At 48.6% G+C, this 27,761-nt stretch overlaps 1 pseudogene; it reads left to right on the top strand.

The window, feature by feature from the left end:
* The first annotated feature begins 1,451 nt into the window (after positions 1-1,451).
* LOC128405970 (E3 ubiquitin-protein ligase LRSAM1-like) lies at positions 1,452-27,722 on the top strand (annotated as a pseudogene).
* The last annotated feature ends 39 nt before the right edge of the window (positions 27,723-27,761 follow it).

The following is a 27,761-nucleotide window of genomic DNA, read 5'->3' as shown; positions in this document are numbered from 1 at the left end:
ATGGGGCCCCCTCTATCTGTACGCCAACATAAATTTTCTCTACGTTGGGGTGGGGCAACTGGTATACCTGGAAGTCCGTGAGCTCCGTCGAGTTGCCTTGGTACGTTGGGCCCCGGGACCTGGGGCTCTTGGATTGGTCATCTGATGCCTGGCGTCAGGTGGGCCGAGCCCGACACACCCGGGCGATGTGTCCCAATTTTCTGCACTGCCTGCACTCTGCGTTGCGGAAACGGCAGGTCCTCCTCTCGTGACTTTCTCCACAGCTTGCGCAGTTCCCTCCTTCACGTCGAGGCAGCTGTGGTATGTGGGCTGCTTGAGTGTGCTGCTGTACTCGGTGCACCTCCTCCCTGTTGGATCCTGAGTCGTCGTTGAGGTCTTCGTGGTGGACCCTCGGTTCGGACGGCTGGCTCGGCCGTGCCTCTTGCGTCGACCTCTCGGCAGCTTCCGTTGCCAGGGCCTCCTCCAGAGCGACCTGGAACGTTAGGTTCTTCTTAGCGTAGAGGCGTCGTTGCAGCTTCTCATCCTTCAGGCCACCGACGAGGCGGTCACGAAGCATGTTCTCCAATTCTGAGAAGTTGCAGAACCGGGCGGCTTGGCGGAGAGAGGTCACAAACCCAGTTATGGTTTCCCCAGGGGTTTGCCGCTTTGCGTAGAAGGCATTTCGACGAACCACCACTGAGGGCTGTGGCGAAAAGTGCCCCTTCAGCTGTTCCATTATTGTTTTATATGGAACAGTAGCAACGTCTTCAGGCGCAAGGAGAGCCTGGGTGATTTCAAATGTCTCCTCTCCGCAGACGCTGAAGAATATTGCCCTCTTCTTGGTGTCTTCTTCCTCGGTGACCCCTTTGGCTTCTAGGAGGAAGGTGAAACGGGAGGCATACGCTTCCCAGTCTCCAGATGCTGGGTTGAACGGCGAGAAGCTGCTGTCGGTTGCCATTCTGAGTTCCTTGTGTCCCGGAGCTGAAGCCTGGATACACGGTGCGAGGCAGCGGTGTGGCAGGTGGCGGTGCTGCAGTGCTGTGTGTGGCAGTCAGCTCAGCGGTATCCCACCTTCGTCGCCAGTGAAATATACTCAGAGTCGCAAAGTGATTTCATGCTCTTTATTCAGCTCATAGTGGTGAGGAGGAATGAATGAATGTCCCCTCAAAGCATCTGCTTTATATACATTATTTACACAATGGGCTGCACATGATTGGCTAATTCCGGAATTCTACTGTAAGCCAATCAGGTTGTGGATTCACTTCTATCTGGAGCATGATTGGGTGGTTCCTGCCAACCAATCATACTGCTGCATTGTTCTAGGACCAATCAGACTGCTGCATTCTGAATCCTATTGTTCTAGGACCAATCAGACTGCTGCCTTTTGGATCCTATTGTTCTAGGACCAATCAGACTGCTGCAGTTCGGATCCTATTCAACTCAGTACATAACACAGTGGCTGAATCTCTCCCTTTTCCCCTGCCAGGATCCGGATGGAGCAGCTGATGGCCATTACTCAGGAGGAGGATGAGCAGCTGCGCAGGAAGGAAGTGGCCTGTGAGTGTGGCTGTGGGAGTTCTGGGTGGGACCCTTTACACCCCAGGCATAGAACTGCTTCTCCTGGCTATGTTGATTTCTACAGAAAGAATGTGGGATATTTTCCCACTCAAGGGCTGCATGCTCTTCTGGGCAGCCATCTGGGGGCCACATGCCAGGGTGGGTGGGGCCAGAAGCTAAAGTGGGTGGGACAACAAATGTAAATTTTTCCATTTGTACCATAGCCTATTTTTTACATACACATGCACAAACACACCTCCTCTCTGTCTTCCATCGTGACAAACGAGGTATTTTTAAAATTCAGCCAGAAAGCCCTTGAAGAGGGCCAGAGTAAGGCATTGTGTCTTGGAGAGGATTCTGGGGACCAGACAGAGAAACCTGGGATGCTACATTTAGCCCCCTGGGGCCTGAGGTTCCCCACCCCTGGCTTAGTGCATGGAAGAGATTGTTAGGATGCTTTCGATCCAATCTTAAGCGAGAACGTGGCCCGCAAAATTCTGCACGAATCCCCAAAAACTCTCCAGGGTTCTTCACCATTGAGATTTATGCACTCTGTATTTCTTCCCCCATCAACAACAAAGACACTGACATTTTGGTTCCTCCTTCCCAAGAAGCAGAAACAATGCTTCCCTACCTACCCCTAGTTCTGCTCTTTGATCTCTCCTGTACACCCCCCCCCCTCAGCCTCCTGAGCTGCTTCCTGATCTCTGGAAAATTTTGGTGCTATTCTAATGTGCGGGAGGAGACAGTTTTTGAACAGGCTCTTATAAGCTCAGGAGAAGACTCCAGGGCCCTGACGTCCTGCATTTTCTTTCCTCCACAGCGGCCATGCCGCAGATGCTGGCCGAGACCTATAAGAGCAAGCTCCTGCAGGTGGCTTACGAGTCACGCTGGCAAGATCTTGTCAACCAGACTTGTTCCAGGTACTCCCAGAGAGAGTGGGGCATTTCTCTGCTTTGTGGGGAGGGGGCCATATTATTATTATTATTTAAATCTAACCTTTCATCCAAGAAGCATAATGTGCTTTCCTTCCACTTTTTATCCTCACAACAATCCTGTGAGGTGGGTTTGTCTGAGAGAGAGTGAGTGGCTCAGGCTCACCCAGCAAGCCTTGTGGCTGAGGGGTGATTTGATCCCGATTCTTCTCCCACAGGCTGACTTTCTGTCCACAACACTGTACTTGTAGAAAGGGAGGTGATGCTGTTGTTTTTATTTGTGCGTGTGTATTGCTGTGATTAACGAGATAAAGGTTTTATACATGAGGTGAAATGTTTCTGCTTTCACCTCGCTAGCTAGCTGCTCTGGCTGGAAAGGTGGAGCAACCAGTTGCTTAGACATTTTGATTCTGAGGGCCGCAGTCTGTCGGACTTGTCAGTAGCAGCAGTAGAAATTATGCCACAGGATTAACAAAGAGCACACTGGCCACCACATGCCCTCAGCCTGCAGAACAACACCAGCATCACTTAGCTTCTGCAAGCGAAGTCCTTCTGAACGTTCAGTCTCAAAGCTCTGTAAGTGCCACTTTGGAAATGGCAGGCTTTCATTTTTAGTAGAATAGCTGGCAAAGGTGGAAGCTGATTTTTTTTGCCACATAAATAGAACCTCTGTTTTGTTAATCACAGCAACGTATAGATTATGTGAGTGCAGGGGTGGGAAACCTCTGGCACATGGGTCAGTCTTGCTCCCCACATCCAGGGAGTCTAATTTGGCCCATGATGCCATTCCACTACCTGTTGATCAGCTGACATCACTTGTCATTTAGAGCGATTGGAAGTCTGACCAAAGATGGTGACATAGGGGCGTGCATGGGGGTAGGGAGAGAGAGAGAGAGAGAGAGAGAGAGAGAGAGAGAGAGTGCGCTTGGGATATTGGCTCTGTTCCCTAAACCCACTGGAGTTAGTTTGGTTCCGTTCTCTGACAGGCTTTGATTTTTCCCAAATGTACTGATACTAGTGGCTCCTGTCCTGACAGCCTCTAAAGGTCTTCCAAAGTGCCTCTCACCCTCAGTTTGCCTCTGTCTCCCAAGAGGCAATGGTGGTAACCCTTGGAATGTTTTCTCTTGTAGCCTAGCCAAGATGGACCAGAAGTTCCAGCAAATCCTAGCTTGGCAGGAGTTGGACCAGAAGAAAGCCATCAGCCAGATCCTACAGGAGGTATTTTGCTGGATATGGGTGCAAAAAGGGCACCTCTGTATACAGCATGGGAGAGGGTGATCCAAAGCAAAGTATGACGGGGGGAGGGGGAGAATCAGAGTTATAGAGTTGGAAGGGGCACAAAAGGACATTTTTTCCAACCCCCTGCAATACATACCAAGTCCATCTAGCTAAGTTGTTAGCTCTTTCTGTGCTTTGGCCCCAGGTTACTCTTGGAGCACTCCTGGGTGGGAAGTGTTCTCTTTAAAAACAAAACAAAACTAACTAAACTCATTTTTATTGATTTTCCAATAAAAAACATCCAATTAAATATCCAATCATAATGCTTCATTTAAAATAAAAAACTAAAATAAAAAAGATCAAATTATAGTCCAAATTGTATTTATTAATTTCTCGGAGCTCCCCACAGTCTGGATCTCTGAAACATATCTCCACATCGAGATCTCCAGGCTAATAGTAGATTAAGACTGATGGACATTGGTCGGGGACTGAAACTGGGAAAGGGGGGGGTGGAGTTTGGGAATCCAAAGGGTACATAATTATAATGTGTTCTGTTTTTATTTTGTTTTTGTTATGTGTATGAAAATTGGGAAATTCGTGGAAGGGAACTTGGGTCGACTTTAGAAAAATGTTTTAAGAATGAGTAAAGGTAAAGGTAAAGGTACCCCTGCCCATACGGGCCAGTCTTGCCAGACTCTAGGGTTGTGCGCCCATCTCACTCTATAGGCCGGGGGCCAGCGCTGTCCGCAGACACTTCCGGGTCACGTGGCCAGCGTGACAAGCTGCATCTGGCGAGCCAGCGCAGCACACAGAACGCCGTTTACCTTCCCGCTAGTAAGCGGTCCCTATTTATCTACTTGCACCCGGGGGTGCTTTCGAACTGCTAGGTTGGCAGGCGCTGGGACCGAGCAACGGGAGCGCACCCCGCCGCGGGGATTCAAACCGCCGACCTTTCGATCGGCAAGTCCTAGGCGCTGAGGCTTTAACCCACAGCGCCACTCGCGTCCCAAGAATGAGTACTGATGTATAAGTATTGATGTTTAAGTTTGGATAAGGTAAAATTGGTTTTTTAAAATGAACTAAATTAAATGAAAACAAGGTTAGCAAAAATAAATTGAGGAAATGGATGAAAGAGAAAAAGTAAAATAATAATATGTTAAATTAAGTATAGAAATAGGTTAAAAATTATGGATAAGGATTTGCTGAATTAACAATTTGAATTGGAATACAAGAAGGGGAGGTATGAGGAGGTCGGGGAAATATGTGATTGAAAAATAAGTATTGTGAACTTTATGTGTTTTTAAACTTTTTTGCTTTTTCCTTTTTGATTCTTTTTTTATTTGTATTAAATTTGAAAACTTTAATAAATATATTTTTTTAAAAAAGGAACATATCTCCACATCTTAGTCCTGCTTCTCCTTGTTGTTTCCATATTTTCCACATCTCGATTTTAACGCTTCATAGTTCTTTGTCCCTGGGATCACGATTCTCATTAATGTCAAACATCATATACTTTCATCCGCTGAATGCAGCTTTGTGAATATATATTTTTCCAGCTGTCTTTTTGTGTGGCGAGTTCCCACCCCCCACCAGGGAGAAATAAAGACACAGAACACCAGAATTAAGGTTAAATGGGCGAATTAGGCCACAACTTTATTGATTTCAGGAATGAGAGGCATTGGCTTAGGCATTGGTCCTATCGACTATCTGACTCCAGCCCGTTTGCTGAAGACCGGGAAGGGTTAACACCATAAAGGGGGAGTCCTGCTGAGGCACGTCAACTAGGAGCTCCCCCGGGTCACCACTCGGGGTGTGCCTTAGGCCCACACCTCCATAGGCTTCGGACAGGGCCACGCCCCCGGAGTCCTTTATCGGACCACCCTTCGCTTTTTGGGGGGAGGTGATGGTGTTTCCTCCCCCCCACATCCTCTTAACCCCTCCTTACCAATGCCTAACTGCCACTCGAGCAACCGCTCGGCGCCAATACCCTCATGCCTGAAACCAATTCGTGATCCCCTTTGCTATATCAGTCAGCCAAATGTCATCTCCCGCATCTGAAAGATGCACGCCATCAAACCGGTAGAGGGCCTTGCAGTTGAAACGTATCCCAGGGTGGTCAATGACCCTCCCACCCAGGGCTGCCACTCTACGCACCACCGCCCAATCCAAGGCTTTCCTAGCCCTATTTATGGCTATCGGGCACCGGCTATCTCTCCAAACCCGCCTCTCCATCAACGAGGCCCACAGAATGGTGATGTTTGGATAAGGGGCCTTCAGTTCCTCAAAGTCGCTAAAAATATGCCACATCAAATCGACTGCCTTTCGGTAAGCTAGATCATTTTCACCTAATTGGATTACTAAAGCATCTGGGGGGCCCTCCACTGCCGCTCTGGCCCTAATTGCGGGCAACATTTCAGCCCAGCGCATTCCCCTCCGGGAGATCCAGGATATATTGATGTCTGAAGGTAAGTTAAGGTGTGGCCCGAGACCGGAATTGATGTCGCGGACCCTGGCCCAATGCACAATGCTGTGCCCGATTATCCAGATGCGCGCCCTCATAGTTCCTGCAAGAAAATTGAAACAACAGGCCAAGGTCAGGTAACCCCAGGTAAGCAGTCATAATTTTTTTCTAACATAGACCTTATAAGCATCCGATTTCCAGCGGCCTAGGTCCTTAATCCTCTTGGCAGTCAGGCCCAGGTGCATTGCCGTGGTGGCTGCTCCTATCCGAAAAGAGTGCGCCGCGAAATCCGTGGGGCGGAAGCCGCATGCTGCAACTGTTAAGCGCATGACACGAGTGAACTGATGCCGCGTCAGGGGTGAGCCATCTGCATGAATCAATAGTAGCCCTGCTGAATTAGTCCTCATAAACAAGAAGCGCCTAGTATCCTTAACCGGGCATGGGCCTGTTTTTCCGGTTGCCAAGAGCCGAACTAAAGCCCCCCTCCCGTACTGGTCTGTTTTGGAACTGCATATCCTTAAGACTAGATCCTCCCGTGATAGCGTGACATCGCTTAATAGCAAACCCCGGGAAGAACCTCGTTGACCCCCTTCATATACCACCTCCCCAACACGAAGTGCGCCAAAAAAGGCGATGGAATATGCCTCTGAGAATAAGCGGGCCTCGTACTTAGACCAGCAAACAGTTCTCAACTTTTTATGAATCTGGTAAAGGATGTCAAATGATATTGGCCTTCTCTTATCGCAGCTGGGGGGCAGCAGCCTGCGCCAGCCCTCCAAGGCCTTCCGCACAACAAAGTCGGTGCATGGGTCAGAGGAATAAACTGCCTTGCAAAAGAATGACATTGCCGCCGCCTGCAAGTTGAGGGTTTTAGGGGTGTGGCCCAAGCGTCTCAGGTGCACTAAGTAGGCAAGAACCTCAGACTTGACAGGAGGGGAATTGATTCTAGCTCCATTATAAGATCTTAAAGTGGAAGGCGCCACCGAGGCTAATACTCCCTGCATCACTTCTAGTTCCCAAGGCTCCATAGGTGCTCCGGGAAAGGCTGAGGAAGCTGGTGTGCATCCGGTGCTAACGAGCGGAAGCGGTCCATCTGAAAACGAGATAGGGCATCCGCAATGTCATTGTTAACACCAGGCACAAATTTGGCGGAAAAGTGGATATTGAGCTCTAAGCACAAGAGAACGAAGGAACGAAGAAGGGCACCCACCCTTGGTGACTGGGTGGCCTGCTTGGAAAGGACTGATACTACTGCCTGGTTGTAAGTGTGAAAGCATAAATTCCTTAGACCACAAGTGCACCGCCACTACGATCGGGAAGAATTCCAGGAAGGTTAAATCTCTGTTTATGGGGGGCCCCCCTGCCAGGCTGCGGGCCAGCACTGGGTGCACCATTGCCCCCTGAAGTAAACACCGAACCCAAGAGAGCCTGAAGCATCTGAGTGCACCTGAAAGTCAACTTGCAGCGACATGTTATCCTGCCACAAGGAAATTCCGTTATAACTTTCCAAAAACTTCAACCAGACTTCCAGATCGGATTTTACCTCTTTTGATAGGCGAACCCTGTGATGAGGGGATCGCAGACCTGCTGACAGCCTCGCGAGGCGGCCGCAGAATGGGCGGCCAGGGAAAACCACACGGCAAGCAAAATTTAAATGGCCTAACAGTGACTGAATCTGCCTGAGGGTAACTTTTCTTAGGGGGAGGAGTTGTCGAATAAGGTCACCGAGCGCAATCAATTTTTCTCTGGGCAGTTTAGAGGTCTGGGCGACAGTGTCCAATTTAATACCCAAGTAAACCATAGTTGTAGCTGGGCCCTCTGTTTTGTCTGCGGCTAGAGGTATGCCCAACACCCCCACTAAAGATGTGAAGGCTTCAAGAAGTTCCGAGCACTTATGTCTACTATCAGCTACGAGGATAAAGTCGTCCAAGTAGTGTGACACACCCTCAGAGCCTGTTCTAAAGCGAAGCGCCCAGTCCAGGAAGGTACTGAATGCCTCAAAGGCTGCACAGGCCACTGAGCAACCCATGGGCATTGCCTTGTCCACGAAATAAGCCCCCTCAAATTTGCAACCCAGCCACTGGAAGTCTTCCAGGTGTACTGGCAGGAGTCTGAAGGCAGACTCAATGTCACATTTAGCCAGCAGTGCACCGTTTCCAAATTTGTGAATCAGTTTAACCGCTTGGTCAAAGGAGGCATACCTCACGGAGCAAAGTTCCTGGGGTATCGCATCATTGACGGACCCTCCTTTTGGGTAGGATAGGTTGTGAATCATGCGAAACTCGCCGGGTGCTTTTTTAGGGACTATGCCTAAAGGGGATATATGGAGACCCTCTATGGGAGGGACAGAAAAGGGGCCAGCTATCCTCCCTGCTTTAATTTCCTTACAATTTTTCCTTCGCGCGACCTCAGGCATCTCCCTTACTGATTTTTGATTTGGTGGGTCACCTGAATTGGGGGGGGGGGGAAAGCTACTGGAATCCTGAAACTGGCACTAAAGCCTCCCCAAAGATACAAAGCAGCTGTTCTGTTGGGATAAAGATTCAAAGGGGTTTTTAACGGGGTCAGCTTGATAGGAGAAAACGCCAGGCCGCGATCGAAATTACTGTCGGTTTCCCTGAGGTCCGAATGGAGCTCCATGGCCACCCGTGGCACCCTGGTTGAAGAAGCCTCTCCCGCCCCGAAAGGGCTGCCTCCCTTTGATGCAGGCAGTGGCTGGGTGGTTTCCGAGGCATCTCTCGCACTCGTGGCTATACTTACAGATAGGCCGCACACAAACCCTGTTTCGCATTGGTCTTCCAGGATTTTGATGATTCCTGGGACTTCTTTTCTACATAGGGACCAACGTGCTCCGACCAATAGATTTGGTCCCTCAAGTCCCAACGCATAGAAGATAACAGAGAAGCGTTTCTGCGGAAATCTTCATCATAATTTAGTGCCGCGGTCTCCCCCGCCAATTCTCGCGCCCTCCTAACATGGGCCAGGTAAGCAATTAGATGCATCACGCATTTGGAATAAGCCGCGCTGACCACGCCCATGAACACCTAGAACCCGTCCAGCCAATTTTCAAAATTACGTTCGGCCCTGGGTGTTCTGTACCTTCGCTTCCCATAGCTACGCTTCTTTTCCCCTTTACCGGTCATCTTAGCTGGTGGTAACAACGTAAATATGTAAATAAAGTCACCTTTAAGTATCTTAGTTCTCTTTCTTTGGGATAAGTGATTCCCAAGAATAAAATCGGTAGACAGGTTTGTGGATGTTTTTACATCCGGAACTAGTGCACCATCCTTCCAGACGAGCCCAGACGGTGCCCCGAAGCACCGTGATTTGTGATTAAAGTTTTAAAACCCCCAGCAACAGAACCTGATCAGTCGGGTTCTCCACGTCTTTCCAAAGGCCGAAGAAATCACAAAGGAGGAGGCGGCGTGGATACGCGAACTGCATCCAGCAAGCTCAGCTGACGAGCGGGCTTAAGGGAACGGCTGCTGCTGCAGCTCTCCCGGATGCAGTAGGAACCGGCGGCAAGCAATCCACAGGTGACGGTCACCGGAGCGAAGCGTAGACAAATCTTCAGAATTAAAGTTCCTCAAGGGAAGCCGCGACCCTGCAACACGAGACCTAGGAAAAATTGAGCACAAAAGAACCTAATACAAAACTCCAAGAACGTGATGGCTGGCGCGGCAAAAAGAGGGCGAGCCCCGGTCGCGCCGGCCCTAAATAGGGCAGGCCACGCCCCCCCCAGCCACCCGATTGGCTGGCTGGGCGGACGATGCAGCCGGGATTCCCTCGTTCTCGTGGGGGCTGCAACCCAGCCCCCGCGCACGTGGAGTGGGCGTGAAGCCCGCAACCCCACCTCCTTGCCAGATCCCGGAAGTGGCTTTATCAGCTCAGCTTCCTCTGATTCCGTTCCAATTCCGGGATGTTGTCCAAATCTGTTATCTTTGATGGCGCAGCAACTCATTAATTATCCAAACCTTCCTTTTGAGCTTTATTAAACCAGAACCTTCCAAACTAAGTTATTAGGCATAACTGTTTGCAATATTAAACTGTGTTCCACAATATCAGTCATTTGGCGATCGATCAGCCTTTGGAGGCCGCACTCTTCCCCCTCCGGGCCCTAGAGGGGGGGCTGCTAGACATCCCTTAGCCTTCTCTTTTGCTCATAATGAATATAAAAAGCTTCTGCAAACAGCTGCACTGTATATTGTCCCAAGTTGTTATCTGGATTTATCACAAAGTCAATCAGCACACAACTCCTGCTTGTCTCAAAGAAAGGAAAAGATATAATTTTTCATGCTGTGTCTCCGTCAAATCCCTGAAGTCCCAAATGAGGCTGAGTGGTTAAATGCCTAATTATAAATAAAAGTCCATCTGTACTCTTTTTTATTATTATTTAAGTTCTTAATGAGGCTTGGCATAAAAAATCAATTGTAATTGTTAAGTAGAGAGAATAAAAACATACCAAACATAATCCAAACACCATGATGAGAATCTCTTTGAAGTCCAAACTTAACCCCCAGGAACTGTACACTTCTGCAGGTTTTTTCTCAAGCTTCTTCGATCCAGTCCGTGTCTGTTTATTGTCCAAATCTATTCATTTTCCCAAAAAGATGTTCCCGGCTATGAGAATGACATCGAAGGAGTGCCAGCCATTCCGTGCTCTGTGACCCAGTGTCCTGCCGCCTGCACCTTGATGCAGGTCGGCAATCTCGGACAAACCGCGGGTCTATGAAGCAGTTCTCCCCTACCCTGGGGAGGCTGTCAGGACTAATTACCCCCATATCAGCCCTGAATTACCGGCACAGCTGGGGTCTGGTCGTGTGGGAGTCAGCCATTTCCCACCGCCAGAAACAGGAAGCTCTGGGGAAGCATTCTCAAAAGAGTTCCCTTGCCCCTTTTCATCACAGCCCACCACTCTGTTTTGGCTTATATACACAGTGTTTTCTCTCCTATTCTGTACATAATGATTTTAATTTATGAATTGCCTCCTATGAAGCCATTATGGTTGGGACTCATAGGAGTTGTGCTTGAAAATGTCTACAAGTACAAATTACTTATGGATTCTAAAGAAAGAGGGGGATTTTCCCTGCCAGATTTGAAAATCTATTTTGAAGCAGCAGCACTTTGCTGGATTAAAGAATGGATACAACTAGAAGATACTGATGTATTACATTTGGAGGGATTCGACAATGTGTTTGGACAGCATGCATATTTATGGTATGATAAGGTAAAGGCCCATAATGCATTTAAAAATCATGTAATTAGGAAATCGTTGTACAATGTTTGGATAAAATACAAAGATCTTTTAGAAAGGAAGACGCCCAGATGGCTCTCACCAATGGAGGCGAAGGCCCAGAAAAAGTTAAACATGGAAATCAAATGGTTGAGAGATTCAGATTTATTATTGGAGGATAATGAAGGATACAAACTAAAACCATTTGATCAAGTTAAAGATAAGTTAAATTGGTTACATTATCACCAGATTAATGAATTGTATAAACTAGATAAGAAAAATGGTTTTGCTTCTGAAAAATCTAAGTTGGAGACAGAGTTGTTGGACTCTAAAGTTAAAAATCTGTCTAAAATGTGTAAGTTACTGTTGGAGTGGCATACAAAGGATGAACAAGTTAAATCAGTAATGATAGATTGGGCAAGAGATGTAGGACATAACATAATGTTTGAGGATTGGGAAAGATTGTGGAAGAAAGGTGTTAGGTTCACTGCATGTACACTGCTAAAGGAAAATATAATGAAAATGATGTATAGATGGTATTTGACCCCTGTTAAACTAGCAAAGATTTATCATAACTGTGATAACCTATGTTGGAAATGTAAAGAAAAAGAAGGAACTTTTTATCACATGTGGTGGACCTGCCCCAAGGTGAAAGACTTCTGGGAAAAGATTTATAATGAATTGAAAAAAATGTTGAAATATACATTTATAAAGAAACCAGAGGCCTTTCTTCTTGGAATAACAGGTTTGGAATTGCCCAAGAAAGATGTTAAATTATTTTTGTATGCCACAACTGCTGCTCGAATATTGCTAGCTAAGAAGTGGAAAACGCAAGAACTACCAACTGTGGAAGAATGGCAGATGAAGATGATGGACTTTTCGGAGCTAGCCGACCTGAACGGAAGAGTCCGCAATCAGAATGAGGAGGAGTACCAGGAAGAATGGACGAAATTTAATGACTACTTAGTTAAATACATTAAGTTAAATTAATTGGAAAAAGCTTGCAATTACCAGTTACGCTTAGGATTTAATAATTCCTCACATTACTTATTTATGTTTAGTGCTGAATTGGGAAGAAAGACTGATGTTAAGTGATTAAGTTAAGATTTTTAAGAACTTTGATTTGGAAAACCGTTAAAATGATATCCATTGAAAGTCAACTAGGGGGATACAAGGAAGTCACTTAACAATGTTAAGAAGATTGGTTTTAATAAGGTTATGATTTATGTTTGCCTGTTTGTTAGTGCGTTTTTTAATTTTGTGAAAATCAATTTTAAAAAAATTGAAAAAAGAAAAAGAAAACGTCTACAAGTAGGCAAGGTTTGTGGCAACTGGAGTAAATCTTTAGGCTATTTCTCAAGGCCCACAACAATGGGGCCTGATGTTATTCCGGTTGGAACATGTTCCCCAACTGGCCAGGTGTGCTCTCCTGAACTTGCATGCTCTATTTTTTCAGAGTGATATGCAGAAGGCTGCATTTGAAGCCCTCCAGGTGAAGAGGGACCTCATGCACTGCCAGATCAGAAATCAGGTGAGTGGAAATCATGGGTTTGCAGGGACTGGGATTGGGTGGGATGAACAGTTGACAGTTTCTCACTTGGTCCAGCTTCCTTCTCAAAGCCATTGGAACAAGGGGAGCTCTCTGGGGCTCTGGACAGCTGAATCCTCTCCCTACCTCCCTCAGGCCCAGGAAGGTCTGCCTCATCTCCGGGGGCAGGGGGGAAGGGGCTCCATTTGCATTTCCATCCCACGGCAGCCCATGAACAGCATGATCTCCATTATTACACTGGTTGTCACGTATAAGTTTCTTCATTCATTTTAATTTGTTTCTGACCTGCTTGTGAAATCCATTCTGGCCAACATGTAACACATTGCTTCTTAAGGTCAGGCTGTCCCCCACCAGGGGCAGTGAGCTGTTGCCAGTGGTTTGAGGTGGTAGAGTTTGCAAGGTTGTTGGCACTATCCCCCTGCCCGACCCTTAGCACTTGGCTAGCTGGGGTCCCAAGGCTTTATCTTCTGCCCAGGGAGAGGGTTTCCTGAGAGGTGCTGGTGTTTGTGGTCTTCCCTGTTCTCTGGTGGTTTTGCTGAACTGTAACATGTTATGTACTGAAGTTCTCACCCTGGGCCAGCAGGGGGATACTGTAGATAGTTATGCAAATGAAGGATCAAAAGTGACATTCAGTGATTGGATAGTTTGTATGCAAATGAAGGATCGAAAGTGACGTTCAGTGATTGGATAGTTTTAGAAAGTTGCAACAGTTACATTGTTCTGGGGCTCTATATAAGCAGGCTGACTGAGCTCCTCAGTTCTGTTCTGTTCCAGCTTACAAATAAAGAGCTGCTTTGGAAGAATCGCTGTGCCGTCTGATATGTTCACCCACAACTTAACATAACAAGCATCCAGTTTCTCTCAGAAGCCTCCTGGATGCTCAGTTGCTCTCGAGTGATCCTAGGCTGGCCAGCTAACTAGTGGGAAGAGCCATAGCAGAGTGGCAGAGCACCTGCTTTGCATGCAGAAGGTCCCAAGTTCAATCCCCAACAGCATTTCCAGGTAGGGCTGAGAAAAAACTCTGTGCCTACAGCCCTGCAGAAGGGCTGCCAGTCAGTGTAGACAATCCTGAGCTACATGGACCCAATGGTTTGGCTTGGATAAGGACGCTTCCTATGTTCCTAAGCTACCTCCACTTCTAGAGTGAAGTGTGTGTGTGTGTGTTTTTATCTCAAGGCTGGGGCAACCTGTGACTCTTCATTTGTTGCTGGACTCCAGTTCCCATCAGCCAGCATGACCAGTGGTAAGGGACAATGGGAGTTGTACTCTGCCACCAGCTGGAGAGTCACAGCTTACCCCAGTACAGGTTTATTTCAGGTGTGTGAAACCTTGTGGCTCTCCAGATGTTGCTGCACTACAACTCCTATCACTCCTCTGCCACTGACTGTGCTTGCTGGGGCTGCTGGGAGTTGTAGTTCAGTGGCATCTTGCGAGCCAAAAGTTCCCCAGCCCTGCTTTAGCTGAAGGCTTGCACCTGGCCTTTGAGGAAAGGGCACCTCAGTTCCCAGGATAAGGTTTTCCCTTGGTTTTAGGAGAGCAGGGTATTTCATCATGATTTGTCAGGGTAGGGGATTAAGCTGCATTTCCAAAGACTCTTTGCGGGGGGCTTTGTTTATCCCCACATCTCTGGCCAGGGTTGATGAGAGTTGTGGTCCAAAGCATCTGGAGGATTTCAGGTGGGTGAAGGCTGTTCTTGAGGATCCCACTTGCAGTTTGCACACCACAGCGTCCAGCTGGTCACCATGAGGACTCCCTTCCCCAGAATGAAACCCCTCTTGGCCCCACACCAGTGACAGGCAAGGGGGGTGCTGTGGGAGAGACCTCCAGGTGCTCAGCTTAACTCTCCTTGGGCCAAATGAGTGCTAGAAACCACAGCGATGCAGTTATAGGACCAAGGTGCGAACAGCAGAGAGTGGAGTCCTTCCCGATGCAAGTAAAAACCAAACAAACCTTGTGAGGAGAATCAGAACTTACAGGGTTAAACAGTTCTGTGTGACGTCTCACATTCTGAGGCGTGGTTTGGTTCACATACGGGAATCTTTCTGTGTGTGAGTTTCCTTTCGTTTTTGGCTGAGAGACGAAAGAATGTCCGCTCTCTCGCCAGGCTGATTTATGATGTTTTTCTTCACATTAAAGGCTGTTAGAGATAAGCAAGAAGCCTGCATTCAGTCTGATTTATTATCCACACACACGGCAACACTTTCTACCGCTGTGCAAAGAACTCTGCTGAGAGCTGCAAAGAGCTAAAGTTTTCTATCGGCACGAGCGTCCAAAGGCACAGAGGAAGAGTGCCGGGCGCCATCTTATCTCACAGGTTATGGAAGTTAGCCAAGCTTTGGAAGCTGTTGCCACGTCGTGCCTGTCTGCCCGCCTGACGTACCGGGTGAGTTTACACACATAAGCTCCTCTGCAAACAGTGTCCTGGATTATATGTTAGTATCTCATGACATATTCCCCAAATTTTCCCACTTTAAAGTTGAAAATATTCAACTGAGCGACCACCTACCGTTGGTCGCCACAATGACTATAGACTGGACCCCAGATGGAGACAGACACCCAACACATTTGATTACGAACTCAGCATTGCAAATCAAAAGTATAAAATGGTCCGAACTACAGGCCCAAAAATACTCAGCATATTTCCAACAAGGACTAAAACAAGCATACTCAGGCTTAATTGAGGATTATTATGATTATGACCAAACTCTAAGACTATTCTCGAACCTGTCGGAAGGTCTAACGTCTTTTTTCTCTGTCCCGACGCATAAAATAAATCGAACACAAAGGAAGATAGGTGCACTGTGGTTCAATAGTGCTTGTAAACAGGCTAGACAACTTCTTGGTAACATATACAAAGACTATAAAGCCTCTGGGGCAACGGTCCTGCCAAAAGAATATTTCCAAGCAAAGTCGGCCTACAAGCAAATTCAAAAGGGAGCCAGACAGGAATGGCAAGTGAATCAATGGCGGGCAATCATAGAAGCCTCATCATCACGGAACTCCAGACAATTTTGGCTCCTGGTAAATAAAAGAACTAAAAGATACACTTTAACTATTATTCCTGCCCCGGTTTGGGAATCTTACTTAAAAAACTACTTTGCCACAACTGACTGTATTGTTAACACAAGAGATGAATTTCAAGATCAGCTTCCCCTCTGGCCCCCCACCGATCCGGAAGACATCCATGACTTGATCGTTAAACTTAAAACAGGGAAAGCGCCTGGACCAGACCTGATCCCGGCTGAAGCTATAAAATACCGCGCGGACTGGTGGGCCAAAGCCCTGGCAACCATCTTCGATGCCGTTAACAACTCTGGAATGATCCCGGAAGTATGGAAGGACGCTGTTATCGTTCCAATCCACAAAAAGGGCTCACCAGATGACCCGGGGAATTATAGAAATATCAGTCTGCTCTCAATAGTGGGGAAACTGTATGCCCGCTTCCTGTTGAACAGACTTATTCAATGGGCCGAAGAGAAAAAATTAATTGGGCCCGAACAAGCTGCATTCCGCCCAAAACAGTCAACAATAAATCATATTTTAATTTTACAGCATCTTGCCTGGAAATATTCCACCCCAAAGGGTGGCCAACTCTGTGTGGCATTCATTGACCTAAAGGCAGCATTCAATAGTATCTCCAGGAGCATCCTCTGGGAAAAACTCACCCGCTGGGGCATCGACAGAAGGCTTCTCTGGCTAATAATCAAACTCCATGAGAACTCAGCGGCTAGAGTGAGACTCACCCCGGAGGGCGATCTCACCAATTCAATTCCCATTAACAGAGGTGTCCGACAGGGTTGTATATTGGCTCCATTCCTGTTTAATTTGTTCATAAGCGACATGAGGACTCCCCTAATAGAGGCTCAAGAAAGGATTCATGCACCCCGCCTAGCACTTTATCGCTGCCCTTTGTTACTATATGCGGATGACGCAGTCATCCTTTCTTTTTCTAGAGTAGGTCTTATGAGGGCCTTAAAAATTTTTGGATCATATTGTAACGCAAATTCCCTTACAATTAATTATGAGAAATCTAAAATTCTAATTTTCTCAAAGAGCCGGAAACTCCATAATTGGAGAATTGATGGGAGAGTCATCGAACAAGTCTATAGATTCCAATACTTGGGAGTTTGGTTACAACATAACCTTAGATGGAAGGCCCATGTAGCCTATGTTACAAATAGAGCCAAAGCTATCGCCTTGGCGATCCTGCGATTTTTCTTCACCGATGGGCCCCTTCATGTCCCATCGGCGTTGAAAGTCTTCAAGGCCAAGGTGATCCCGACAATTGCTTATGCCATCTCAATTTGGGGGACTTTTGTCAACTTATCCCACCTAGAGGTTATTCAAAATCAGTTTTTAAGAGGGATATTGAAACTGCCCAACTGTGTAAGTAATACAGCGCTACGCATGGAACTTAATATTGTATCCCTGGAAAACGCTCTGTGGAAGCATATACTTTGTCACTGGTTATCTCTATGGCACAATCTCCCAAACTTGTACTTGATACAATGTATGTGGAGAGATGATTTCCAGAGCCCATGGGTAAAAAAATTACAACTGAAAATTACGGCAATGGGAATCTCCCCATCCAAATTACTAGAGCAGGATATAGTTCCAGCTAAAAGAACAGTAACCTGTAAATTAGAGGAGATAAACTTGCAGCAGAAAATGGTCTTGGGCAATGGTACCTGCTCACCTCTAAACCTTGGTTTATTACCCCTCTTAAGGCTCCCAAACTATTTGAATTCCTTAACTTCTTCGGCTCATAGATATGCCTTTGTAAAGGCAAGATTCAACACCTTCCCATCGAACGTGCTGAGAAATAGATTCTCCAATGGACAGATATCGCTCTTATGTGATTGTAATTGTGGGGCACCGGAATCGTTGCATCACATAATTTTTGATTGTGCATTTCACTCATCGGCCAGGAGCAAGTTTCTTGCTCAATATCTAAAGGGAATTGCCGATGATACGAATGAAGCCAAACTGAGATATCTATTAAATGATGATGACCCCCTAAGATCACTCATGGTTGCCAGATTCTTGATCAGCGTTCTATCCCTAAAGAAGAGAAACGGACTCCTGTGCGGCTCGGATAATCCCTTTAAACTATGATCTATGTTTTAGGATGTAATTAGGTGATATCACCATTGATGTCTTCTACTAATTTATGAGTAAAGGGTGATGTTTATGTTACAAATTTACTGTAATGTATGATGTTGGTCTTTTGTTTTTGTTTTGCTTTGGTTCTTGTCTGTTTTTTTGTAAGTTTTGGCGGTTTTAAGTTTGGAGGTTTAAGTACATTATGTTGGTATGGGAAACTGTCGTGTGATGGGCCAATGGCTGTAATAAAGTCCAATACAATACACGTCGTGCCTGTGTGTGGGAGCCAGCTGGAGCCCTGCCTAACGTTTAAGGCAGTGAGGCTTGCTGGGGAGGATTTCATCTTCAGGACCGGGTGCCAAGAGGAGCTGCTGTTATGTGAGTAGGCTCAGCCCCGGGGGAGAAGATGGCAGATGGCCAGGAGTTGTTCTCAGTCCCCTTTGAAAAATTAAATGGGAGCAACTGGGAGGAGTGGTCAAGGAAGCTGAAGGCCTGGCTGGTAGCCAAGGGTCTGTGGGAGGCGACCCAAGGGCCCCCACAGCAAGCTGCAGCCGGAGCTGGAGCAGCGGTTGTTGCAGCTGCCCAAGCCTCACAGAGGAAAAACCAGAAAGCCCTAGGAGCTATAGTGCTCAGTTTGGAGGGCTCACAGCTACCTTTGGTGGAGGGTCTTGAGACTGCCCAGGAGGCCTTCCAGGCACTAGAGAGAGTGCACCACAGGACCACAGTTGGGGCAAAGATCCACACCACCAGAAGCTTGTTTGAGCTGAAGCTGCATCCTGGTGATAGCATCAGACAGCATGTGACTAAGATGCTCTCTGTTTTCAACAAGCTGAGACTGTTGCAAGTCAACTTTACTGAGGAACTGAAAGTTTATATTTTGCTCAGCTCTTTGGACAAAAGTTATGACAATTTGTGTCTAACTTTGGAATCGATGAATCCAGCGGATCTTACGCTGCAGTATGTGACTGGTCGTTTGTGTGACGAGGAGGAACGCCGTCTCAGAGAGGGCCGAGCTGGCGCAGGGTGCCCTGCCGGCAACAGAGGGGGGGCCAAGCCAGAAGGCACAGTTCAGGCTTTTCCCACTCATCGTTGTTTTGTCTGTGGGTCTCTTGACCATTTGCGTCGGTCCTGTCCGAGGAGAGCTAGAGAGGCCGGGCAGGATGTCTCCAAGGTCGCTTCCCATGGCAGTCAGCCAAGTCCTCGTGGCAGCCAGCCAGGTTTCCATGGCAGCCAGTCTAGGAGAGGAGGCCAGCGTGGGAATGCGAAGGGAGGACATGACAGAGGAAGTGAGAAGGATGGTTCTTCTTGTCGCCTAGCTGCCTCTATGGCAATGCTGAGGGACAACTCCAGTGAGGGCAGCATGCTGCGTTGGGTCATCGACTCAGGAGCCAGCCATCACCTGATGCCATCGCCACCTAGTGGCAAAATGTGGAACTGCAGGGCTGTTTAAACTGGGAAAACAGTCAGTCTTGCTGATGGCTCACAGAGACAATTAACCACTGTTGGAAATGTGTTTGTTTCTTTTTTACAGGCAGAGCTGGAAGTGTACGTTGTGCCAGGAATGAAGTGTTGTATTTTATCTGTATCTGCTCTTGTAAAGGAGGGTTATAAGGTTTGCTTTGAAAATGATGTCTGTTCTATTTCCAGGGGTGGGAAACAACTGGTCAGTGTTGCATGTCAGAACAACCTCTTTGTTCTGGAGACACCTCTTGAGGGTAAGGGGAACGCTGAGACAGCACAGGTGCAGTGTGCTAACGTTCCCACACATGATTCGTGTACTCAATTGTGGCACAGGAGAATGTCGCATAGCTGTTGGAAATATATCCAGAAGTTGCCAGAATGCACTGAGGGTTGCAAGATGAAAGCATGTGATATATTTTTGGATTGTAGGGCATGCAAAAGAGCAAAGATAAAAAGGTGCAGTTATCCCAGATCGGAGAGGGTAACCACAAGGCCTTTTGAGCTTGTGCATACAGACCTTTGTGGACCCATGCCAGTGCCGAGTCTGGGTGGAGCCAGGTATGCGCTCACGCTGACAGATGATTTTTCGAGGAACGGCTGGGTTTTCTCGCTTAAACAGAAAAGCGAGGCAGCGCAACTGATCAAAGACTGGGTTGCGGCGGTGGAACTACAGTTTTCCACCAGGGCGCAGAGTTTTCAGAGTGACCAAGGTGGAGAGTTCACTGGGTCTGCTCTGCAGAGTTTCTTCCGCCAGAAGGGGATACGTCACAGGTTGACGGTTGCTTTTTCTCCGCAGGAGAATGGCATAGCGGAACACCGGAACAGAACGCTAGCTGAGGCAGCGGATGCTCTACTGTTTGACTCAGGTTTGCCTCAGAGTTTTTGGGCTGAAGCTTGGAAAGCTGCCAGCTTCACTTTGAACAGGTCCTATAGCTCTGTTGTAGGAGACACACCCTATTTTCTGCTGCACCACAAGAAGCCCAAGGTGGATTTCTTCCGTGTGTTTGGTTGCGAAGCTTGGGTGCTTGTGCCAAAGGCTCAATGCAAGAAAGGTGACCCGAGGTCCCGGAAAATGATCTTTTGTGGGTACGAGCCTGGGACAAAAGGGTGGAGGTTTGCCTATCCAGAAGGCGATCAGTCCAGGATTCTAGTCATCAGAAGTGCTGAGTTCTGTGAGCAGAGTGGTTGGTCAAGGATCCATGCAAATCCTGACGTTCTCTCAGAGTGTCTGTCTGATTCTGCTGAGGAGGGAGAGTTAGAAGCTGAACTTGTTGATGAGGACCAGGTCTCTGACCAGGGTCAAGAACAGGGAGGGGCATCTCCACAGGTTGTTAAACGAGAGCCCAAGAGCGAGCCTTCGTCTCCCGTTAGTCAAGTGCAGAAGGCCAGAAGACGCAGTAAGTCAGAGGGGGAGTCTTCTGATGTCAGAGACACACTTGCTGGCCCCAGTGGGTCAGAGGGAGCACCCGAGACAGTGCTCAGACGTTCCACACGCACTACGAAGGGGGTGCCACCTGAGAGGTTTGAGGTCACCAGCATGTGGGTTGGTTTAGCGCAGTGCGAACCTGAGAGTTTTGAGGAGGTTCAACAGTTGCCTGAAGCGGAAGCCAGGAAGTGGCAAGAGGCAATGGGAAAGGAGTTGAACTCAATGAGGTCCTTAGGTGTGTTCTCCACCACGAAGCTGCCAGAGGGCAAGCAAGCCGTGAGCTGTCGTTGGGTTTACAGGATTAAGCCCACAGCGTTTGGAGAACCACAGTACAAGGCGAGGCTTGTAGCCAGAGGGTTCACGCAGAGAAGGGGGCTGCATTACACTGAGGTGTATGCTCCTACGTCCCGGAGTGAGACTCTGCGCGTGCTTTTAGCAGTAGCTGCTCAAAGAGGGCACCAAGTGCACCACTTTGATGTGGATGTGGCTTATTTGAACTCGGATCTGAAGGAGGATCTGTACATGTTACCTCCTCCAGGGTTTGAGGGCAATGAGCCAGGTGTTGTGTGGAAGCTACACAAGTCAATTTATGGTTTGAAACAGTCAGCCAGAAATTGGAACATGTGCCTGAATGAAGCTCTGGAAAGTCTGGATTTCCGGAAGAGTCTTGCAGACAGTTGCCTGTTCCTGAAGGGATCAGGAGAGACACAGGAAGCGATTCTGGTGTTCGTAGATGATATTCTGTACGTGGCACAGACAGGTAGACAGGTGCAAGGTTTTGCCAAGGATCTTGGTAAGAAGTTTAAGCTCAAAAACCTTGGTCCCGTTCAGGTTTATCTAGGCGTTAGAATAGACAGGTCTGAGAACGGGAGTTTCTTGCTCAGTCAGAAAGGCAAGATTGAGCAGTTGCTTGAGAAGTTCTGGATGTCTGACTGTGCAGGGGTCAGAACGCCCATGGAGACCAACTTTGCGAAGGGCAGTCAGCTTGGGGAGCGTTCTGAGTTCCAAAACCCTGAGGTGTTTCAGTCAGCGCTAGGGAGTCTGTTGTATCTCTCTCAGGGGAGCAGACCAGACATAGCGTTTGCTGTGAATCTGCTCAGCAGGGAGGCTACAAAGCCCAGTGTGAATGCCTGGCAAGGCATCAAGAGAGTGTTGAGGTATTTGCAGGATACCAAAGAGTTTTGCCTCACGTTGTCAGCTGAAGGTGACGCACGGCTTATGTGCTGGAGTGACAGTGATTGGGCATCTCTTGGGGACAGGAAGTCTGTGTCTGGGCTGGTGGTAAATTTCGGGGAATCCCTGGTTGGGTGGAAGTCCCGGAAGCAAAGTCTTATTGCACTTTCTTCCACTGAGGCTGAGTTCAGTGCGTTGTCGGATTTGTGTAGGGAGTTGGACTTCTACCGGTGCTTGATCCAAGAGATCTGTGGGGATTGTTACATGCCCATAACTGTTTGGGGAGACAATCAACCTTGTCTTAGGTTGGCAGAATCTGGACAGTTCAAGTCCAGAACCAAGCATTTGGACATACGTTTCCAGAATGTATGTCAGAGTGTCCAAGCAGGTTGGATACGGCTCAAGTATTGTTCGAGCCGGGAGAACCTAGCTGATGGGTTTACTAAACCCTTGACCTTCCAGCGACATGGGGAGTTCTGTGAAGGGTTGTGTTTGGGGTGAGTTATGCTCACAGTTTCCCTCAGGATGCGAGACGAGAGGGGGTGTGAGGAGAATCAGAACTTACAGGGTTAAACAGTTCTGTGTGACGTCTCACATTCTGAGGCGTGGTTTGGTTCACATACGGGAATCTTTCTGTGTGTGAGTTTCCTTTCGTTTTTGGCTGAGAGACGAAAGAATGTCCGCTCTCTCGCCAGGCTGATTTATGATGTTTTTCTTCACATTAAAGGCTGTTAGAGATAAGCAAGAAGCCTGCGTTCAGTCTGATTTATTATCCACACACACGGCAACACTTTCTACCGCTGTGCAAAGAACTCTGCTGAGAGCTGCAAAGAGCTAAAGTTTTCTATCGGCACGAGCGTCCAAAGGCACAGAGGAAGAGTGCCGGGCGCCATCTTATCTCACAAACCTCCCCCTCCCCTCTTTGTTTCATCTTCTGCCTAGATTAAGTTAATAGAGACAGAGTTACTGCAGCTGACCCAGCTGGAGTTAAAGAGGCAGCAGTTGGACACAGAGGTGCTGCATGTACGTCACCCTCTTTTGGACCTCTCCCTTGGTTCACGTTCTTTCCGCCCTGCTCTTCCTTCTGCTTTCTGACGTGTCTTGGTCTCGAGGCAGGAATTTGGGGGATGGGATGGGGGATTCCCTGGTTCCTGCCTCCTGGGGCTTCATTTAGCATGCGCTGCAAACGCTACTTCTTTTGAAGACCTGGGGATCCTTAGGAATAGCCTGCTGTAGTGTTCAGAGAGGGAAGTTGTGGGTGGGCTGGCAGAAAAAGGGGTTGAGATCTGCTGAGCATTCCACATTTTTAAATTTGAATCCCCCCCTTTTTTTGCTGGTTTTGCTTGGGGTGTGTGTGTGTGTGTGTGTGTGTGTGTGTGTGTGTTTGGTTGTTCTCAAATCTCCACTCCAAAAGCAACATCCCCAAAGAGCACACCATCCTCTCCATTTGCTCTCCTCAGCCAGCGGAGGATAGAGTGTATTAATCACAATTAGTATCCCTGCTTTTATTTTACAAGGTGGGGAAAAGTGGCGGGTTGGGGAAATCCAAGCAAGGTTCTGGTTTTCAGGGTTTCAGAAAGATGCTCAAAAGTAGGGGGGGGGGGGATCAAAGCCTGTGAAATCTCTGAAGCCAGGGCAGGAGCTGAGCAAACTGAGCAACTCTTTGCCCTGTGGCTAGCAGAACAAATGGAGTGATGCAGAATTTCAGCTTCCATCCACCCAAGTGAGGGCAGAGAATTTGGGAGTAGCCAAAAACCATTTGGGGGACTCTGCATTAGCCATCCTTGTTGTAAACCAGGCAAGGGAGAAACCTTTGCCTCCCCTCCCCCGAAGTTGGTGGACTGCAGCTCCCATCTCCTCCTGGCTGGAAACCATGCTGGCTGCTGGGGCTGAGCGAAGTTGCAGTTCAGCAACATATGGAGGGCCACAACAAATTGCCTCCCCACCTGCTTTAAACAAACCTCAAACAGAAGGTTCTGTATGAGGGTGAGGGAACCTCTGGCGCTTTTGTGACCCAGCTTAGCTCCTTTGAATCTGTGTTGCATCTGGAGGTTGGGGAGCAGGCAGTGGAATATAGAGATGGGGGGGGGAGGGTGCATCAAGGATGGTCCAGGTCGAACTTCAAACCCTAGAGCTAGGACGATGTTTGGACGCAGCCTTCTAGGTGGGGAACATTTTACAGTAGCACTGCTTCATGGGCAGCCTTCCAGGGGCCCCATGCCAGTGGTGGGTGGGTCCAGAGGCAAAAGTGGGTGGAGCAACTGGTGTGACTCTTTGTTCAGTATGCTACATTCGAGTAGCGGGAAAAGTCAGAGGTTCACACGCAGACACCTCCCTCCCTCTATCTCCATCAAGGCAAGCAAGAAGCATTATATCCCAGTTCATGGGCACATCCTGGGGTGGGGGGATGCAACCTGGGGAAATAGGGCATGGCTTGGGGAGAGTCTCAAAGGCCAGGTAAAGACACCTGGAGGGCTGCCTTCAGATCCCAGGAATCCCATGGTTCCCCATTGTGGATGCAGGCTTGAGCATCCCCCAAAAGGTGGCTGGAGCAGCCTCTGCTTTGGAAGACTTGCACTAAGAGGAAGAGCCAGCTGCTTCCTCTGGGGGCAGCCAGTTCCACTGCTGCACAGCCCTTATGGTGCATGCTTCCTCATGCCTGTGTGCTGCGTTTCAGGAGGCAATCACAGAGCAGCGGCAAGCCCTCACCTACCTGCTATTAGAAATTTCAGCTCCAGTCGTCCGAGCTGATATGGCTCATCTTCCTTTGAGCCCAGCAGAGCATTAAAACAACAAAGTCCACAACGGAAGGATGAGGCAGGTATGGTGCTACATTGCTATGCTTTATTACTAAGTTATGCAGAGAGTAAAGAAATATACATCTCCTCTCTGTGAGAAGCAGAGAGCAACTGAACAAAGGAAAACGAAAGAACAAAAGAAACAGGAAACCAGTAACCTCACATCCCGTCTCCCTTTCCTGTGAGAATCCAACAGTATCTGGACTGTGGAATGTAAACACAGTCCTGTGACTTGCAAGCAGCTGCTCAGTGAGAAACAGAAACTAACAACTGCTGCAGCAGCTGCTGAAGGAGAAGAGGCAGTGGGAAGAAGAGCTGCAGGCCATCTTGGTAAGGAGACAACTCACCTGTGAGCCAGGCTGATTCTCTCTCTCACTCTCTCTCTCTCTCACACACACACAGGCTCAGCCTTCTGCCCGTTTCCACACCTGGTGGCTTTGCCCCTCTCTCAGAGGTGCTTTGGAGGAGGCCAGGTGTCAGGCTACACTCCTGGAGTCAGCAAAAACTGCACATGATGATCATTTGTTTGCTTGTATATCCCACCTCCCCCCCCCCCCCAGAAGCTCAAGGGAGGCATGCATTTGAACCCTCGTCTCTCCCAGATCCTAGTCCGACACTCCTAACCACTACACCACCCTGGCTGGCTGTTTCTCTTCCTTGCAGAGGGAGCTGGAAGCTAAGAGTGAGACAAAGCAAGAGAACTACTGGCTGATTCAGTACCAGCAGCTTTTGGACCAGAAGCCCCTTTCACTCCGGCTGCAGGTGAATGGCTAGCAGAAGTGCTGGGGTGGAGAAGGTTGTCTCTTCCATAGGCTTCACTGGGTCTGGCAGCCCCTTATGGTTCTGGCCTCCTCTTTCACCTGTGGCAGGTTCCAGGCTTCCTGGGTCTGGGTTTCCTAGTCAAGAGGCCATCTGGTAACACTGCTCTCCTTTTTCTTTGAAGGAGGAAGGACTGGAACGGCACCTCGTGAAGCTCCTGGCAGACCTGTCAGCCGACCAGTATACTCCCATCTTTGCACATCACCGGATGTCGCTCAAAATGCTAAGTGCCATGGTCCCAAGTGACTTGACCAAGGTACGTGGGGAAGTTTAGAGCAGGGGTGGGGAACCTCAGGTCCAGGGGCCGAATGCTACCTTTATGGCCTCTCTGTTCAGCCCTCAGAACTTTCCTCTGGGCCGCACCACTGGAGGCTGGGCACGTGGGGTGCTCTGCCCCCCTAGCTTCAATCTGCCCTCACTCAGCCAGCCCCCACCTGCATACCTTCTCACAACCAGTCCAGGGGGTGGAGGTGGCACAACCTCTCAACTTCACCCTGCTCTTAAGTCTCAGGGTTGCCCCTTGCAGGGAGGAGGATGGGGACAACTTTAGAATGAGTTGACTCTGTCTGCGATTGGCTCTGGCTCTGCCAGGCATGAGCTCTGGCTCCGCCTACCATTTGGGCGCCCTGCCAGTCTTGATGGGCATCCACCACCTTTCACTGGACTGGACCATAATTTGTACTGATATAGAAGTTCCACACACAGTGAAATGGATAAAAGTAAACCTGGGAGAGAACCATGCTGTTCAGAAGGCTCCTGTCTGCGCTCTGCCATTTGCTTATGTCCTCTTCCAGATGGGGGTCACAGAGACAGGCCTGCAGCACTCCATCATCCGGAAGGCCCGAGAGATCCACGCCGTGGCTGAAACCATCCCAGGTAACTTGCTGGATCCTCGCTCCTAAGGACATAAGCTGCCTTGCACAGAGTCGGAGCAGGGATTGAGGTTTGGCACAAGCCCCATTCCCCTTGCCATCTCTCATGAGCTTGTTGGGGGGGGGTGACATTCTTCCACTCCCTTTCAGCCCAGCTCATCAGCAAAGCATCCACTCTGCATAACATTGCTTGTTCTCAGTGACCAGCTCCTTCCAATTGCTTGCAGAGTTGCTTAAGCCTGCAGAAGAGGCAGAGCTTGCTGCTCCGGGGACCAGCAGAGAGCCCCCCACCGCCATGGCTCCTTCTGCCCCAGCACCAGAAGACCACCGCTGTGAGTGTGTGATCTGCAAGGAGCGAGAGGTAGGTTGACCGCCACCCAGGAGCTTTGAAAGCTTAACCTGCATGCCAGGCAGAGTCAGTGATCCTCAGAGGCATCAGGGAATTAGCATGACACAATGGAATGCTACTCCATCTCTATGCCACAGCTATAGAAGGCCTTCCTAAAACCCATCAATCCTAATCTGTGAAGTTTCTCAAGGCCTGATCCAACAGGGATCCTCTGCTGATGTTCTTATCTTGTGCCTGAACTTGCTTTTTTCCTCCTCCTTCCCATCCCTTTTTCCTTGTGTGTTATGTCTTAGATGTCAAACCTGAGAGAAGAAACTGTTTTGTTTGTCAGATGCTCTGGCAGGCTTTTTTGTGCAGGTATGGTGGTGAGGATGAAGCGCAGGATCAAAATGCTTTGGAATAAAACCCTGATCTCTGACAACATGTGTGCAAGGGGCAGATGGCAAGGAGGCCCTGCTGTTGGTAAGAGCTGTGGTCCTAGCATTTGCCTCTTCCTCTTCTTCTTCTCTTCCCCCCAGGCCCAGGTGGTATTCCTGACTTGCGGCCATGCCTGCTGCTGCCAGACCTGCTCCGAGGCCCTGAGCACCTGCCCGCTGTGCCGCAAGGACATCGTCCAGCGCATCCGTCTTTTCCACAGCGGATAGCCCCACATGGGGACAGCGTCACTCCCATCATGTGCCCGCTTCTTCCCCCTCAACCTTGCACACTGGGTTGCCAGGGGTGGGGTGGGATCAATGATTCTTTTGGAGTGCTGTGTAGGCCAGTCCGGGATATGCACTACCTCCTTGCTCTTTGCGTAACCATCACCATCCTCTGCTCATAGAGCAT

The sequence above is a fragment of the Podarcis raffonei genome, chromosome W, assembly GCF_027172205.1.
Source record: "Podarcis raffonei isolate rPodRaf1 chromosome W, rPodRaf1.pri, whole genome shotgun sequence".
Taxonomy (NCBI): domain Eukaryota; kingdom Metazoa; phylum Chordata; class Lepidosauria; order Squamata; family Lacertidae; genus Podarcis; species Podarcis raffonei.
The sequence above is the reverse complement of the archived record's forward strand: the minus strand, read 5'-3'. Positions and strand labels throughout refer to the sequence as shown.